The sequence below is a fragment of the Dermacentor variabilis genome, chromosome 6, assembly GCF_050947875.1.
Source record: "Dermacentor variabilis isolate Ectoservices chromosome 6, ASM5094787v1, whole genome shotgun sequence".
In the NCBI taxonomy this organism is placed as follows: Eukaryota; Metazoa; Arthropoda; class Arachnida; order Ixodida; family Ixodidae; genus Dermacentor; species Dermacentor variabilis.
In genome coordinates, this window is record NC_134573.1 from 184,921,785 (window position 1) to 184,938,291 (window position 16,507).

The following is a 16,507-nucleotide window of genomic DNA, read 5'->3' on the forward strand; positions in this document are numbered from 1 at the left end:
ACCTCATGCTGTTGCTATTCCATCGCCGTCACTCCATCATGGTCACACATTCGTCTTCGTGCATTCGTCTTCATGCTGTGGTCGGGATGCCGTCATAATCGTTCTATCGTCGTCACTGTAATTTCGACATCTGACTCTCGTAACGCCATCGTCGTAATACAGTTCTCGTCATACCATCTACGTCATGCTGTCTTTTCACCATCGTCACCACTTCAGTGCCATCATCCCATTGTAGTCATCTCCTCGTCGCCATACCACGTTCGTCCATCTATCGACGTCATTCCTTGTTCGTTATTCTATGATGATGATGCTGTCGTCAATGAATCATGATTATGCCGCCGTTGTCATGCCATCGTCATCATTGCATCATCGGCACACATACGCTATCATCCATCCATTGGGACACCGTCGTCGTCATGTGACATTGGTCGTGCTACCGTCGTCATTCCCAATTCTTAATCCGGTTATTGCCATACTGGCGTCGTCCCGCAATCGTTTTCGTAAGCAGCCATCATCTCATTCTCAATATGACGTCGTCGTCGTCACGTTGTCGTCATTATACCATCGTCATATCAAAGAATCGACATCTCATTGTCGTCGTGCCGTCGTTTTCATACACCTTTGTCGTTCCGTCGATACTATTCCTTCTTAGTCATTTTATGGTCACTGCGTCGGCGTCATATAGTCGTCGTCGTGCCTTCACGCTCATGGTTGATCATTGCAAGCGAGTGTCATAACAAATAGGAACGATATCGGATATCACAGGACGGGATGCTGCAGCTCAAACACCAGATCGTAGACGATACTTCCAGTTCCACCAAGGCGATTCTCGGACTGGACCTCAAAAAGGCTCTCGACAACGTCCAGCATGCGGCGATTCTCGACCGCGCCTGATCGCTGTGACCAGGCCGAAGAACGTACCACTATGTGCACAATATCCTCACATTGCGAGCATCATCGTCGGCAACGCGGATCACCGGAATTCGAGAGGGGCCCAACTGGCATGTCGCAGGGTTCGGTCGTGTCGCCCATGCTGTTTAATCTTGCCCTGCTCGGAATCCCCGAGAAACTAGCAGAAATAGAGGGGTTGCATCACAGCAACTACGTGGACGACATCGCCCTCTGGGTTCCTGGAGGAGGAGGCGACGGCCACGTGGAATGAACATGTCAGGTGGTCCAGGACGCGTTCCAGGAGTACTTGCGAGTCAAGGGCCTCGAGTGCTCAACGGCGAAGTCCTAGCACTTACTCTACAGACTCACGAGTAGGCGTCGCAAAACCCTCCTTCCCGAGGGAAAGAGACGATCGGCGATTCTAATCGTAACGCTGGACGGGGTTCCCATACCGCGCGTAGACCTAACCATGCTATTGGGACAGCACCTGCAGGTCAACGGCCACAACGGCGAGGCTGTGCGAAGATTGAGGCTTTCGGTAAACGACACGATCCGACTCCTTCGCCACATAACGAACAGACGCAGCGGCATACGCGTACAGTGCGGGATCCGACTCATGCAGGCGTACGCGATAAATAGCATAACATACGTGGCCCCTTAACGTGGCTGGTGTCCGAAAGGAACAAGGTCGAATGCATAATACGTTAGCCGTAAGAGGGCGGTCGGCGTCCGCGTTAACTCGAGCACGGGAAGGTCCCTCGAGCTAGGTCTACACAACACCCTGGGCGAACTTATCAAGACGCACGACGTGGCGCAGTACGAGCGACTGTCCAAGTCCAAGACGCGCCGGCGCATCCTCGAGTCACTCGGCATAACGCACCACACTCAAGCGGGGAGAAGACGCCGCTTCCGACACGGGTCCGCCCACCGCTCCCCAAGAACATGCATCCGACGCACCACGTCGGGCGCCACAACAGACGAGCGAGTGACCTTCAAGGGAATTTTGGCAACAGCGACGAGGCGGTGTACGCGGACGCCGTGCGATACGGAGAGGGAAGGCGCGCTCACGCGATCGTGGTGGTGAACCGCACGGGCAAATGCATCGCGAGTGCCGCGGGGTGCACGTGACGCACGGATGTGGCCGAAGAGGCCACGATAGCCCTTGCACTGGTAGTGCCGCCGGACGCCGCAGTCGTGATCAGCGACTCGCAGGCGACCGTCCGCGGCTTCGAGCGCGGCCGCGTATCGCAGGAAACGGCCCGCATACTTCATACTCGCTATGGCTGCGAGACGGCGGTGAGCCTCGAAAAACGACGGCTTTGACGTCATCGTCCTCGCATTCCAAACGAAAAACGCGACGGTCTTCCTGCTGTGGACCCCGGCCCACACCGTCGTCTCGCTCGCGAGCAACGAGGCAGCCCGTGCCGCAGCTCGAAGTCTCACTTGCCGAACCGCGGCCGATTCGGTGGCCGCCTCCGCCCCCGATAGCGGGGCGGTGGCGACGGCGGGGGAGGATGTAATATCGGAAGAACAATAGCAACAACAACCGGAATGGTCGTGGGGTGATCGGCTGATCATATTCAGGGACATCATCCAGCACCACACACTAAACAGGCGCAAATACACGCCACCATACGACAAGTTAAGCAAGACAGGGGCCGTAACTTCGGAGATTACTGCAAACGTACACCTAACCCAGCCCGGCGATCCTACGCCACTGTTACGCGAACCTATACCCGAGGGACGCGTGTAAAGCGTGCGGAAACAGAGCCACGCTGTGACATATGCTTTGGACACGCTCAGCTTAAGGCGGATGTTAGACAGGGGGAAACTTCGAGCTTAATCGTCGCCGCCGTGGATCGCCTCCGTCGGCGTCGCTGCCGCGAGGAGGAGGCATTCACCAGCGACGAGCTGGCCGACCAGCTTTGGGCCTTCCAGCAAGCCGAAGATGCCGCCTGGGTCCAAGGACTTCGAGTCGTCACCTGCGGCACCACCACCGCCATCATCATCGATGGATGGTGGGACGGGACAGGGGTTCATCACTTATTACCCCGTCTCGCCCTGAAGCGGAACTGCCGGGCCAGTTTTCAATAAAGTTTATTCTCGCTTCAGTAATACGGTCTGTCGCTACATTGCTTGACTGCTATTCGCATTACCGTCGACAGTCATAGTGTCATGAGTTCTGCCGTAATTGTTTGCTTATGAATGCAAGTCAGTCATCGAATATCTTATAGATTTTTGCGGAAAACATATACGTTGAACTAGCAGAAAAAAAGAAAGGGGAAAAATTATTGGGAGTGGAGGTAAAATTGTGCGCGGAGCGCCTTAGTCCAGCACAGTCCTTACAGTTGCTGGCTAGTTCGTGTATAGAAAGGGCTCAACACTTTGTCTTGAATTACGGGGTGTTACGTGCCAAAACCACTGTCTGATTATTAGGCACGCCGCAGTGGGGGACTCCGGAAATTTAGACCACATGGGGTTCTTTAACGTGCACCTAAATTTAAGTACACGGGCGTTTTTCGCATTTCGCCCCCATCGAAATGCGGCTGCCATTGCCGGGATTCGATCCCGCGACCTCGTGCTTAGCAGCTAAACACCATAGCCAACTTTGTCTTCAAGCCTCACTGCGGTTGTGCTGGTGCTCTGGTAGACGGCCTTCGGAAATGACTATGTGTAATGCGCGCTAAAGCTTTGTATGACTACTAAAAAAAATATCTGTGCAAATAATTGCTAGGCACTTATGATTCATGAAGTATTGTCCATGTATGCTTCTTTGACATGTCACAAATGGTCTCTACCTATTCCAGGAAAATAAACAACAAAAATAATGCTAAATGTTCTATTTGCATTACACGCAATCGCTAGTAGTTGTAGTTCAGGGACCATTTAACTTTTACGGACAGCCGCGGAGGGAGCTACGTTTAAGATAGAAGAAGCAGAAATTAAAGAAAACAAAACCTAGCATACAGGGAACTGCTGTTGTGAAAGCATAAAGCCATCATGCGAGCGATCGAGCACGTGGTCTTGAAGTTCAATTTCCCCTCCCGCTGCGTAATATTTATGCAGCTTTGCACTGCCAATTTTCGAATGCTAGCAACAATGTTGCGGCACTAACAGCAATAGAAGCCAGGATAACAAAGTCCTTATGTTCTCCCTCATTCTCATCGTATTATATTTGGCTATACTATTATTGATGGACTGGAGGAGTTGGCAGTTATTCATGGTAAAACTGCAGGTGCACAAAGAACGAAGGACACAGGTAGTTAAGGCGTTTGTTTATAAATTAGGTCTGTCCTTTATTCTTTGTGCGTGCGGAATTTTTACCATGATTGCTATTGGCAGTTCCATTGCTGCCATTTGCCAAAGATACGGGACTGCGTTAATAAGCGGCCCCCGACATATACAATCGAGTGGTCTAGGAGTAATGTTTGCGTGTTTTTTTAAACTGCTTAACTACGTAGCCATAACGAGAACAGTTATTGTAAAACCTAAGTACTAAACCACTACAGTAAGGGTTAAAAAAAGTATTGTCTTTTGTTTACAATAATGACTAAAGAAAAATTCTACCCGACTTGAGGTCATCTACGAGGCTGCTTTGTCGTCTCACACTTAGCCTTTACTTTATTCCGTTCGTTGCGAGAATCGTCGCCAGTTAGGCGAATAAAACCGAGAGAAAAGATAACTGTAACGGAAAGTGGCCTTTTGTGTTTGTAAATTTACGAAGAAAGATGGCGAATGGGCAGCCGTCTTCGTTGGTCGACATGGGCCTTTGTTGACTTCATTCACTCTTCGACACTTTTCATAAAGGGCAGCGCTATTGCGGGCCCGCACAGGGGGTACGTCAGTTCACTCTGCAGCCTTAATGACGATCGCTGAATCGCTTTGGCCCCCGAACTCGCGACAGAAATGGACCCGACGAACACTCGGAGGAGACAGACGCTGTTTGGGTGGCAGCGCCAACCATCTCCTTGCTTGTTCGCCCTATTTCGGGGTCCGCGCCTTTTCTGCCGTCATTCTCTGCGAGATCGCTCTGCGCGCTGGCGGCGTGTGTCCCGCGGCGTACGTAATTGCTTTCCAGGCGGCGCGCTCCGAGTGATACAAATTGGTTGCAGCTTCTTAAAGGTCTATTCAGAGACATTCTGCTGCTCCTGCCCCCGCCCTCTCTGCTGTATTTTTTGCTGGTGCCTTCGTAGACAGAAAGGTTAGCTCTCCGGTCTCCGAATGAATCCTATCGAAAAGATGTACGATGAATAACCACTGAAACTTATGTGCAAACGAACGAACGAGCGAACGAGCGAACGAACGAACGAACGAACGAACGAACGAGCGAGCGAGCGAGCGAGCGAACGAACGAACGAACGAACGAACGAACGAACGAACGAACGAACGAACGAACGAACGAACGAACGAACGAACGAACGAACGAACGAACGAACGAACGAACGAACGAACGAACGAACGAACGAACGAACGAACGAACGAACGAACGAACGAACGAACGAACGAACGAACGAACGAACGAACGAACGAACGAACGAACGAACGAACGAACGAACGAACGAACGAACGAACGAACGAACGAACGAACGAACGAACGAACGAACGAACGAACGAACGAACGAACGAACGAACGAACGAACGAACGAACGAACGAACGAACGAACGAACGAACGAACGAACGAACGAACGAACGAACGAACGAACGAACGAACGAACGAACGAACGAACGAACGAACGAACGAACGAACGAACGAACGAACGAACGAACGAACGAACGAACGAACGAACGAACGAACGAACGAACGAACGAACGAACGAACGAACGAACGAACGAACGAACGAACGAACGAACGAACGAACGAACGAACGAACGAACGAACGAACGAACGAACGAACGAACGAACGAACGAACGAACGAACGAACGAACGAACGAACGAACGAACGAACGAACGAACGAACGAACGAACGAACGAACGAACGAACGAACGAACGAACGAACGAACGAACGAACGAACGAACGAACGAACGAACGAACGAACGAACGAACGAACGAACGAACGAACGAACGAACGAACGAACGAACGAACGAACGAACGAACGAACGAACGAACGAACGAACGAACGAACGAACGAACGAACGAACGAACGAACGAACGAACGAACGAACGAACGAACGAACGAACGAACGAACGAACGAACGAACGAACGAACGAACGAACGAACGAACGAACGAACGAACGAACGAACGAACGAACGAACGAACGAACGAACGAACGAACGAACGAACGAACGAACGAACGAACGAACGAACGAACGAACGAACGAACGAACGAACGAACGAACGAACGAACGAACGAACGAACGAACGAACGAACGAACGAACGAACGAACGAACGAACGAACGAACGAACGAACGAACGAACGAACGAACGAACGAACGAACGAACGAACGAACGAACGAACGAACGAACGAACGAACGAACGAACGAACGAACGAACGAACGAACGAACGAACGAACGAACGAACGAACGAACGAACGAACGAACGAACGAACGAACGAACGAACGAACGAACGAACGAACGAACGAACGAACGAACGAACGAACGAACGAACGAACGAACGAACGAACGAACGAACGAACGAACGAACGAACGAACGAACGAACGAACGAACGAACGAACGAACGAACGAACGAACGAACGAACGAACGAACGAACGAACGAACGAACGAACGAACGAACGAACGAACGAACGAACGAACGAACGAACGAACGAACGAACGAACGAACGAACGAACGAACGAACGAACGAACGAACGAACGAACGAACGAACGAACGAACGAACGAACGAACGAACGAACGAACGAACGAACGAACGAACGAACGAACGAACGAACGAACGAACGAACGAACGAACGAACGAACGAACGAACGAACGAACGAACGAACGAACGAACGAACGAACGAACGAACGAACGAACGAACGAACGAACGAACGAACGAACGAACGAACGAACGAACGAACGAACGAACGAACGAACGAACGAACGAACGAACGAACGAACGAACGAACGAACGAACGAACGAACGAACGAACGAACGAACGAACGAACGAACGAACGAACGAACGAACGAACGAACGAACGAACGAACGAACGAACGAACGAACGAACGAACGAACGAACGAACGAACGAACGAACGAACGAACGAACGAACGAACGAACGAACGAACGAACGAACGAACGAACGAACGAACGAACGAACGAACGAACGAACGAACGAACGAACGAACGAACGAACGAACGAACGAACGAACGAACGAACGAACGAACGAACGAACGAACGAACGAACGAACGAACGAACGAACGAACGAACGAACGAACGAACGAACGAACGAACGAACGAACGAACGAACGAACGAACGAACGAACGAACGAACGAACGAACGAACGAACGAACGAACGAACGAACGAACGAACGAACGAACGAACGAACGAACGAACGAACGAACGAACGAACGAACGAACGAACGAACGAACGAACGAACGAACGAACGAACGAACGAACGAACGAACGAACGAACGAACGAACGAACGAACGAACGAACGAACGAACGAACGAACGAACGAACGAACGAACGAACGAACGAACGAACGAACGAACGAACGAACGAACGAACGAACGAACGAACGAACGAACGAACGAACGAATTGATAAACTGCGTTATTATTTGAGCAATTTTGAGCAATGAAACAGCGTTGTCAGAAAAAATGCTAGCGCAGGGTAATCTGAGGCAAACCAGTGAAGCTGGGAACACGTAAGACTAATTGGTGGCTTAAAGACTCCATTGCTAAGCACTACTTCACAGTAACACTATAGCACATCTTTGGTTATTGCTAATCGTACCGCGCCATCGGTCCAACTGGCCTTTTACGAACGAGTCTAACACCTTAAGACCTTTGACAATTTAGCCGCTGACTAAATGTCGGTAGTTACAGAATTTTCAATTTTGCATAATTTTCTAGAGATGTGTTTTATGTGAACGTGATTGGCATGCTCGATGATGGGTAAATCATGCTAAGCGTGAGGTATGTGACAGAAAAATATTCAGCACGAGTTATTTCCTCCTTGGCGCATATGTTCAAATAGAACACTTAATCTCGACGTCAACTGCGGCGCATTAAGTATACCTTTATTTCTCTATGCATTCGACTTGTATAACGGGAGAAGTGTGCCACTCGCGTGTTCTTGCAGTGTTACCTTGGATTTGTCGTTAACGCGCTGGGGTGTTGATGTCTGCGCAGCTATTTGAAATTGTGGTGCTTACAAATACACTAAAAACACATTTGTGTCCAAGGAATTTGCGAAGCTAGCCTGAAAGCCTTGGTCACCTTGCTACTGTGTAAATAAAAACGAAACGCAAGCGCTGTGGGCTAATTGAGCGAACTGCAAAATGTGTAGGCTCTAGATTCTGCTATATGCGATGTTCACCTGCAGGTGGTGCGCAGTTCCGGGAGGACTTATCCATTGCGAGACCATGGTAGCAAAGTAGTATGCTGGTCAACGTAATGAAGTTTGCTATGAAGAGTAGAGCCAGAAACACAACGCGGGGCTTTTTATCGTATCTCTTTATGTAAGAGCGAAAAGGACGAACATGGACGCGAAATTAAGGGACAACACACGCACTGCGTATCAACTGAAGATGTTTTCTTCACGATGTGTGCTTTGCTCTTTGTCTTTCGCATTTCGCGCTGTGTTTTCGACAATAGGGCCTAAATCGCAGTTGGTAACTCAAACAAATCGCTGAATAACTGTTTCGCATAGTGGCTTTGAGAGTTGCTTTGTAATGTCACACGCCGTGGTGGCGCAGCGGCTTTGGCGTTGCGCTTCTAGGCCCGAAGACGTGGAATGAAATTCCAGCACGGCGGCCGCATTTAAATGGGGGCGAAATGCAAAAACACCCGTGTACCGTTCATTGGGGGGCCTGGGAAAGGATCGCAAGGGGTTTAAATTAATCCGTAGTTCCCCACTACGGCATGCCTCATAACCATACCATGGTTTTGGTACGTAAATTGCTTTTTTTTTAATATCGCGGTGTTGCTTTGACTGCTAAGTGATAACTTTGTTGTGCGTGCATTAATTGTTGTTCTACTTTTTCTCCAGCAAAATTAAGTGCAAGAGTACACAAAATAATATATGTAATCTAGTACATGTTCAAGAGCCAGGGAGAACCCTGCGCAGTAGTTGTGCGCGAACATCTCCTTCTATCCCTTTAAAATAATCTAGTGGGACACATGTGCCTTGAATTTCAGTGTCTAGAGTTCCCGCAGTAATTCGCATAGTGTTGGGAAACAGTCTAACCAACAGAGACACTTGCACACATAACGTGGGAATACACCTGGCTCCAGTTTTCTCATCCCCCCGTCAGCAGTGAGACTGACTGGACAGCCTGGCTCAGTTCCGCGGACGTCGACCGATAGCTTGGAACTGGTGGACTGGGCGAAGAAGGCCAAGCCGGCCCAGGGCCTTACTTCAGCCCGATCCCTCAGCCACCCCCCTCTTTCCCCCTTTCTCTTTTCAATGAAATTAGCACCGCCACCACCAGCCTAACCAAATTAATCATGCCCTGACCTATCTTAGCTAGCTCATCATGAATCCACCATTAGAACGAAGTGGCTGCACTATAAGCAACGGATGTGGTCGTTGTCCAGTCATACGCAGCTACGCTGAACCACTTGTTCCTGTTTCATGTCGCTGATGTCTCGACGAATGTGCACTGTTTGGCTCACGAAGAAACAGAACCTTCAGCTAGTACCGCCACTCATGAGAATAAGTTTTTAATGGAAACAATTAGAATAGGTTACAACACCAGTTTAGTTGGTACGGTTGCAGGTAAATATCAAGAATTCCTCATGAGTGCATCAGAAATCAATATAACCAAAGCACTTGAAGTAAGAAAGAAAACAAACAAATGTATTAAGTTCGCCAGTTTATCACATCTTCCTTTAATAAACATAATAATTCCGTATAAGCAGTGCAAATAATTTCAGCCAATCGTTACAACAATATCATGATATAAGATAATGAACGTAGCAAAACTATATTGATAACCATACAAAAAAAAAAGAGGACGCTGATTGTAACAATATGAAGAAAACAGATTCGTCTGTTTTCTTCGTGCGGTCGTAACAACAACAACAAAAAAATGAAGCCACTTCAGTTCCTTTATTCTTCTCGCTCAGCACAATGTGGTCCGCGAAGCCTGGCTGAAATATTACTTTGCTGAAAACATGTGACGCCGTATACATGCCATATGAATTTGATTGAGCAAAGTAAAATTTTCACGGTTAATCTTGGGTACTTTAGAAATGCCTATTTATGTACTGATTCATTGACTGTATGGTTGATTGGAAATGTTGACAACATGTAAAGTATGTCACCTACTTTTCTTCAATGCTAAAGAGTTAATTAAATGAATGCTGATCACATGTCAAGTGAAACATTTCAGCTATTTAGGTGGCATAACTAGCTATTTGGCTATTCATGTAACGTTCACCTCTTCTTTAGTCCTTTCTTGCATGACGCTTAGGTACATGGCACACAGTAGAAGAAAAAAATAGGGAAACTTACCCTCCTACGAGGAGCTTGCTGACGAAAGTCGAGCAGTTATCCTTGGACTTTATTTAAGTATCCCAAATGAGAATACCGTCTTTTCAACACGTATCCGCGCCAGGTTCTCTTCGCTAAGGTTCGGGAATAATGTTTTTCATGACCTCTAAACAATGCACTCAGCCTTGAAGTCCCGCTAGACAGTCTCACTGAAGTCCAAATGTCCACAAGAATCCCGCGAAACGGTATCAACTGGCACCTTGTCTCATTAGCCGGCTGGTGATCAGACGACAACAGACTCTGTCATTTTCCACAAGAGCGCGAGGAGGCACTCGCTGTTCACATAGCTCTGGAGAGCCACCGATCTACTTGGATGCTTGAGGGCTTACACGTACCGATGCACGTGACCAAGCTTTTCTCTTGCTGCAAACAGAAGGAGAAGTTGCGTGTGAACTAGGGTAAGGACAGTACCCCAGCTTGCCAGCCCTCAATGTATCCAGCTAATTTCCCGGCACGTCAAACCGTCTTTCCTGCAATACAGAAAGACACTGCAGCAAACGCGTCCACCGAAGCTCCTACGAGCACTGTGCCAAGCGCGCACACGTTGCCCCGAAACGCGACAGGGCGTGACAGAGGCCGCGAGTCCCGCAGGTGAAGAAAAAAGCCGCGCGCACCCGAGGTTCCAAACCACGCACGCGACCGCTGTTAAGTCCCGGCCGCGCACCGTACACTGGCAGCACGCTGTCTGAGCGGGCCCAGATGCCTCGCCTGCGTGCTTCCCCCCCTCTCTCTTTCTTTCCTTCCCTCTCAGCCCGCTTCCAGCTCCCGTGCGCTACTCTTCCTCCGCTCGAGCACCGGGCGGATCGTAGCGAGGGCTCCGACCGATCCGACCAGCACGGCATACTGTTCTCCATTTCTTCTTATTTCATTTCGTTCCGTCTCGTATTCCCGCCGCTTCGAAATGCTCCTCGCCTCTTCTCTTTTCCTACACACTCGCGCACTTTACTATCACCCGCGCATTGTGATCGTTGCGCGCTCTTCTCCTTCTCTTACTCCCCTCATGGCTCGCAGTGGGAGCAGTCCGTTCGATATAAGGGCAGCGCAACGCAAGGTGAGCCTCATACGAGGCCGCAGGGGGGCGTCGATGTCGCCGACGGGGTTTGGAAACCGCTAGCCCGTGCACAAAATGCTCCTGTAGCCGAGCCACCCCTCCGCGCCTGCGGAGCCGTAGAAACTATTGGGGATCATTAATGCGGCCAGCTAGTCTGTAGCTGTCGTATCCATATAAAATGCTACTGCTGCAATCTTGCATGACCCTTCAATGTATTGTTTACGGTCTTTTTCTTATTCTTGTGCTTTACGATCACATTGAAGCAACGACCAGTGCGCTATGAAAGCGAGGAGCAATTATGTCCTTTATGTTTGTGCTAACGCTGATGGTGCACTTGTTACGCTAAAATATAATACTAGTTTTAATCCGTATATTGGGGTCATACAATAGCAACAACCAGAGTGTTTCTGCGAGACCTTCTGATTAGCTGACAAGCAGTAGATATGGGAAGAGTTGCTCTAATGTCATGCAGAAACAGGATAGCCCTTTATGTGGTGTGATACAGGTTGTTCTCGGCAGATTTTGGTTAAGAAATTATTAGTTTTAGCCTGCCGGCTGGGGGCTGCCGGAATAAACTGCTAAGAAAAAGAAAAGAAAATACAACTGGAACACTTTTGGCACGCAATCATCGCCGACTGCACGCTAGTGGGCAACCCAATACCCCTGCTAAAGAACTGTTCAACCATATCCGCCAGCGGGGAAGAACAGACTAGAGAGAGAGCGAAAGAGAAAGAGAGAACAAACTTTATTGTTGCTCGAAAAAGGCTTCTCGCAGAGATCAGTGTGGGTCATTCCGGATTCCCCCTTTGCGTAATCGCGAATGCACAATTCTTTCTTTTGTAGTATTACACATAAATAACCATTTCATTGGCGATTATGGGTAAATTTTGTTCGCAAGTCGGCTAATTCAGTACCTGCTATACCATCATGTCCCGGGACCCACTGCAATACGTCTTTTTGCTTTTATTGATTTAAACACTTTTTTATCGCATGCGTTATTCGGGCATGTGGTTGGCATTCCTCGATAGCTTCGAGACATCCAAAATACGATGACAAGTGCGTGCACATTACCCAGGTTCTGCTGCCTTGTATATGCGGATAAAACATTCGATTTTTCCTTTCCTTGAGGAAAATAAAAACTGATTCTGATTCTGATAATTGACACAGATTTTGTTGTTGCTCACGACGACGTGCGTCCTAGCTGGCAAGCATACTTTACTTGCGAAAGCGGTATCACACATGTTCTTACACTTTCTTTGTTGACAGAACGGACCGCGTAAACATCAATAGAGTCCTAATATTTTTCAAGTTCTTGATGGATGAATGGTTTCTTCCGTTGCGGGAGGCGATGATAGTTAATCGACCCGGAGTCCCTGCTCCTTGGCGGCTGCCTCTGCCAGCCCTGCGACCAAGACCTGGGGGATTATTCTGCAAGTGTCCACCTAGTAAACATGTCCATTTTATCTGCTGCTGGAGTTCTGATTGACTGAGGCGGAGTATGTGTCAGAAGCAGACAGGCGCCTCCAGTCGCTCAGCACTTCAGCAGCAGACGAAATGTACATGTGCACTATAAGTGGACACTTGCAGAATAGCCCCGCTGCTCGCCCTTGTCGGAGTTGAACAGTATGGCCTCCCATTGCTGCGTCGTGGTAATTTTAAAGCCACGTGGGCGACCGAAGATCGCTGTATTTGCAGAGCCCCGTAGTGTGTGAAAGATGTTGGGCGGGAGTGCTCGGCACAGCCTGCACTGATGAGTAAATTTGGCGGGATCAATATCGGAGTATGTGATTGATGTTTGGAAGGAGCCCATCTGAAGCTGCCCGCAGACGAGCTCCTGCAAATTGTTAATCGAATTGTTTATGTAATGCCGGTTGTTTAACTGCTAATGTCGAAACATCGCTTTTGCTTGGAAGACTTTCAATTTACGTTTTTATTTAGCACTGCAGTGTAGAAGCCATAGGCGGTAGCAAAGGCCTGAATGCCTAAAAGCCAATCGTGGAAGCCGTTATCTATACTCTCCAAACTAATACTAAACAGCGTGCTTGAAGAGTGCCCGGCATGTTAGCAGGTTGCGAATTACAGAAAAGTTTGGGTCGCCTGTTTCTGCCATAGTGATGTGGCTGGACATAGCTCGCGGGATTCCTACGCACACGCGTAATGTTTGAACCTGTAGCCCCATGTAGCAGGTGTAGTGAACTAGCAAGCACGTTTTGCAAAAGAATTGCGGAGTGATTAAGCCATTCTCTGCCGGACAACAGCTTAGTGAACGTGGAGTAGGAACGCAATCATACCATCCCGTTTAGTACTCAAATCTCTGCGGATAATATTTATTATACTATTAATTTCATCCTAAGGTGCGGCCAAATGAGTTCATCGCAGCTGGCTGTCTAAAATGAAGCCGAGAAAATGGTGTTGCTGAACCAAATCGTTAACCCTCTTAGACAGATGAAAATTTCTAACGTTTCTTTTTCTTTTTCTCGTGAAGTGCAAGACCGCCTATTTGGCATGAATGGAATGCATGTCCGGGTCCCATAGATAATCTGTTATTGAATTTAAAGCTTCCTGCATACGATGCCTGACAACCTGTAATGACTTGTGCGATGCCCTTATACCAATGTAATCACAATAAATCGATATGTCCGCCGGAAGTACTGCTGGTGATCCCGCTCTTGCTGCAATGAAAACGAGTGGACTTAGTACACTTGCTTGAGGAGCTTCCCATTTTTGTCACCGACGTTTTTGCCGCAACACGTTTAACGTATCCAGGCTCGCAACTACGTGTATAAATATTGCGCCAACTGAAGAACTACGTTAGGATAGAAAACTGAGCGAGTTTGTAAACAGACATGACGTATTTTTGTGCAGCGCTCACAAATCGACGAAGGACGAAGCAGAAGCACAGCGCCTGTCCCGTGTGTTTCTACTTCGTCCTTCGTGGATTTGTGAGCGCCGCACAGAAATATATCACAGAGAACTACGGTTTTTCTAGACTAGGGGTGTATACTCGGTCGTTTACTTTCCGGGTTGGTTTCATTTTTAAGTGGTTAATTCGACTTTAATCGCGGCGCTTCGTCGAAGAGGCGCAATCCTTGTCCCCTACACCTGCGCACTGAAATCTACCTGCAACTCGTCATTCCAGAAGCCTTATAGACTGTACGCCTAAGCGTTGCGTGTGAGTTGCGCTCGTCATATAGAAAACATGCTTGGTTTACGATGCGCGTTCAGAGTAACCTGTAAACTTCGATGAATAAGTGAAATCTTATGGAACGTGGTTTTCCAGCGCAAATACATACGGAACAGAACGAGATACCCAAGGAATTGATCCCGTCTAAATTCGCACCAGAAAATCACGTTAGATTACACTTGCAACCAGTTAGTCAATCTTACTTACTACATCTGCTACTACTCTTACTGCGCCATCGCTCTACTTCATGAAGGTTGCCCTTAATTTGTTAGCTCTGAATATAAGCACTAAACGACCTCCGGAGTCACACCAGAGTGATTAGATTGTCGGATTAACCGCTGTATGCTACTCAGCATTTTTCTTTTCGGGCGCGCTCTTCCGAACGCTGTTGAAGCGCAGAACCTAATGAACTCTGTTTGGATCGCACCGCTGGTACGATCTGTTGGGAACTCGGCGCTGACGCCCGTGGTTGTACCTGGGTCGCAAGCCCCAAGGGTAGCGTTGGCCTGGCGGCCTGGGGTACAACTGGAAGCATCCGAAGGTCCCGGCAAAGCATGAGTCGACTGGTAACAACGAAACAACTTGTTTATTTTAACATCGCAAAGAGTTGGCGGTCAGGTTTGACCGAAGTAGAGAGACGGGAGAGCACTTTACTCAACAGAAGAAATCGGAGCCCTCCTTTTGGCGTCCGGGGGCAGCTGTTTTTATACTCTCGCAGTTGAGGGCAAGAAGGAACCCCTCAAAAGACGAGCACGTGAATGTACAATGGGCTAATGGTGACGCACACTGTCGAAGCGCTGCCGTAGCACCATGTCGAGCACGATCTCGTAGCACCCTGTCGTAGCGCTGCCGTAGCACCATGTCGAGCACGATATCGTAGCACCCTGTTGTAGCGCTGCCGGTCGGGCACAATGACTGTAATGAGGGGATGATCCCTGCTTTCGCATCGCCTGGTTCGGGCACAATGACTGGAAGGAGAGGGTGATCCGTTGCGGTCGCATCGCCGCAGTCGCGCCTGGAAACACCTGGCGATGAGCGTTGCGGCGACGACGATCGGGCCAAAATGTCTGCCGCCCCGCCGCAGTCGCGCCGGCAAAACCACGTGTCGCAGGCGAAACGCAACAGACCGCCCCGCCGGGGGAAGGAGATCCCGATGGACAGGGGACTGCATCCGCTGTCCGGAGGGATGTCGCTCGATGATGCTCATAACCGAAGTCGGGCGTCCCTCGACGTTTCTTGAGCGCAGCGCACAGAGAAGGCCTCGTTCTCTCGTTCAGGTTCGCACGGGACACTGCAAAGTGACTTCGGGAGAGTTCACATTTTTGTTCTCGTTCCCGGCAAGCGTTAGAACTACGCTGAAACTCAACCGCTCAGTCAGCAAGCACGGCACAACCCTCACTAAGCCCTGCCAGGCTCTTTCCCCTTTTTATACCACTGCCTAGTTCCTTACAGTAGTCTAGCATCACTCAGAACGCGTCCACAAATTGAAAAATTGCACTAGAAAGCATATCATCACTTTGAAACACTAAACAAAAGCAATATGTTAAAAAAAAATCCTGCCTCAGGAAGAAAAACATCAGTAACAAACAATTTTGAGGCTGATTCCTACGTTAGGGGCTTCGACTTAAGCCATCGGCGTTACCGTTGAGACTCCCCTTTTTGTAACGCACCTCAAAGGAATATTGTTGTAAAGCGAGGCTCCAGCGC

The 16,507-nt window shown here is 49.0% G+C and overlaps 1 protein-coding gene across 1 annotated transcript in view; it reads right to left on the minus strand.

Moving 5' to 3' along the window:
* The window catches only part of LOC142585938 (plexin-B-like), a 547,589-nt gene extending 536,378 nt beyond the window's left edge, over positions 1-11,211 (minus strand). The window contains exon 1 of the mRNA XM_075697062.1: positions 10,527-11,211. The gene's annotated coding sequence lies outside the window, so the exon portion shown is untranslated. The remainder of the gene's footprint in view (positions 1-10,526) is intronic.
* Positions 11,212-16,507: the final 5,296 nt, after the last annotated feature.